We start from the raw sequence: 3072 nt of genomic DNA on the forward strand, positions 1-3072 counted from the left end.
GAGGCTTTGGATGTAGCAGTTTTGACTTTATTATCTTCTGAGTTTATGTTTTGCTCTTCCCTGTCACAATAGTAACTTTATGGTCAAGTTCTTTTTTTTTTCATATACATGTTACATACACTTACCTATCTATCTATCTACATATACATATACCAGACAATACAAAATGAAGGAGCTCTCCCATTGGGAGCAAAGTAACAGTTTAACTAAAAGAGAGATCTCCCAGATCTTACCCAAGGGGAAATTTTTGTAGCTTGCTCATTTCCCCAGCCTATTTCTTTTCTTTTCACTTTACATTAAAGTTGGTCTCTGATCCTGGAGTGCAGACAGCACTGTCCTAAGCTTCAGGTTTTTTGTGCTGCTGTTTTCAGAGCTAGTTCTAGGGGTCTTTACCTTTCAGTTCTTTCAAGGTGGTCTGATCTAAGGAGAGGTGTGTTTACTACTCTCCTGGTCTATGCTCTGGTCTCTGAGTGACCACAAGCACTCTTTTCTCTTTGGAACTATGACCAGGGACTTCTCTCCCCTGTGGCCATAAGCTCTGGTGTTCTAATGCTCCTACTTGCCCTGGGACTGTGACCAAGGATTGTGACCCAGGACTGCCACCCAGATCTGAGTACAGGCAATGTAACAGAATCCTGTGGCCACTTCCAACACAGGAACCCCTATAATCTCCAGGTGTCTGATGCCCTTACCATCTGTGGTCTGAGAGCTCTGGAAGCAACCACTGATGCTGCTGATCCAGTCACTCCCAAGGCCTTCTGCTGGCTAGCTGAGGCTCAGCCTGGGCTGGTACAGCTTGTGCTTCACCCTTATCCTCATGTGATAGCTCTTTCCTGCTGACCTTCTAAATTGTTTTGGACTGAAAATTATTTCATCCCATCCTTTTGTGGGTTCTGTCCCTCCAGAATTTGCTTTGAGGCATTGTTTAAAGTTGTTTGGAAGAGAATTTTGGAGAGCTCAGATGCGTCCTGGTTTTTTTCTCCACCATCTTGGCTCTGCCTCCCCTGGCTTTGATTTCAAGAGAGAAGATGGATGAGTCCAACTCAACTTAAGATTTCTGAAGGCAGGGGCAGCTAGGTGGTGACACTCACTAGCTGTGTGACTCTGAGCAAGTCACTGAACCCCAATTGCCTCGCCAAAAAAAAAAAAAAAGAGATTTCTGAAGGCAAAGACTCTGGAAAGAAGCTGGCATGAGAGGAGCTGGCATGATCCTGTCCTCAGCTTGGTACTACTCTGCCTTCCTTCAAACAGTACAACATCATCTCCATGCCACATGTGGGGGATGGCCTTCATTATGGATGTATTCATGGACTTCCAGCTCAGCATCCACTGAAAAGACTTTTTTGTCACCATACAATATGAATCTCTGAGTCTTAACAATAAACATTCAGAGGATAAATGCACATTTGGAAGTTGGGTGGGGAAGGGGGAGAATAATACTCCATAACACAAGCTTGAAGGCTTTCTTTCTACCCTGTTTCCCCATGCTTCAATGAGCTGGCCTGGAATGCCAGATGAACATGCCCCATGGGGATGCCACACTGTTCTGACAATACTATCTCCAATGCCCTATTATATATACAAGATAAATACTAGGTAATTTTTTTTTGGGGGGGGTGACATTGGTTTAGTAGTTAAGGTGATGAGGAAAGACTTCATGTAGAAGGTGCTACTCTAGCAGAATTTCGAAGGAAACAAAGGATTCCGAGAGGCATTGGTGAGGTGGATGTGCACTCCCGGCATGAGGGACAACCAAAGGCATGGAAATGGGAAATGTAACATAGTAAGGGCTTAATGAATGCTGCTTGAATGAAGGAATTCACCAGACTTGCTAACTGCTCAGATATGAGAGGAGAGAGAGAGAGAAAAGCCAAGGATGACTCCAAGATTGCCACTCCAAGAGACTCTTTGACCCTTTTCTTTCCCTCATTTCACATACCAAATTTGTTAATAAGTTCAACCTTGCCCATCTTTCTCTGTATTCGTAGTTCTATTAACACCTGTATCTTCCTGTCAATGGCTACTCCCAGCAGCGTAGTTCAGGCCTTCATGACTGTCTTATGGAGGCAATTATAATTTCTTTGTTCTCTACTCCTCCTGCCCTAATCCATTAGTCATGCCATTATCAGACTAATGTTCTCTATGCGGGTACACAGAGCTAGATTTGGAAGAGACACTAAATGTCATGGAGTCCAACCTCTTCATTTTACAGGTGAGGAAATTGAGACCCAGAAAGGTTAAGTGACTTGCCCGAGTTTATAATGGCAGTAGCTGGGATTCATACTTGGGTCTTATGGCTCCCAAGTGCAGAGCTCTTTCCATTGCAGCATGCTGCCTCCCAACTATCTTTGTCAAAAGAGAGAGAGAGAGAGAGAGAGAGAGAGAGAGAGAGAGAGAGAGAGAGAGAGAGAGAGAGAGAGAGAGAGAGAAAGCAATGCCTTCTTTTTGTTTGCTGAATAAAGTTCAACCTTCTTTTCTTGGAATATAAGACCCTTAGCAATCTGGCACCACCTTCTTCAAGCTTTTTTAAAAATATATTCTTTTTTATTTTCCTTCCCACTAAGATAACCTTCTATCCTTCCTTGTTGATTCCCTTTGGCATGGTCTCCTTAAGGTTTTTGTTGGATTCCAATGCATCCTTTAACACCCATTTTAAAAGCTGTTTTCCTGTGAAGTTTTACCTGATGCGCCAAATTAGTAACTGCCTTTTCCCTTTAAGACCTTACAAAGCACTTTTCTTGTGCCTTTCTAATTCACTAGTCACATATCTAATTGTACATTTCACCTATCAGCTATTACCCATGTATCAACCAACTAGGTTCTAGGCTACATGAGGGACACAGAGACCGTTCATATTTCCCCCAGTCTCTAGTATGGGGTCCTCCACACAATAGAAACTTAATCAATATTTGCTGAGCCTAATGAAATCTTTTTTTCCAAAATATGTTCCTGGGCCCCTCGATTCCTCTTACTACACACTTAATTGGAGCATGCACTTTTCTCTGGACTACATTTCCCAGAGTCCTTCAGGCTGTGTTCGCTTCTATGCCTCCATTTCCCAGAGTCCCTGAA

This window comes from Phascolarctos cinereus, unplaced genomic scaffold (genome assembly GCF_003287225.1).
Source record: "Phascolarctos cinereus isolate Bilbo 61053 unplaced genomic scaffold, phaCin_HiC Scaffold_726;HRSCAF=1367, whole genome shotgun sequence".
NCBI lineage: Eukaryota > Metazoa > Chordata > Mammalia > Diprotodontia > Phascolarctidae > Phascolarctos > Phascolarctos cinereus.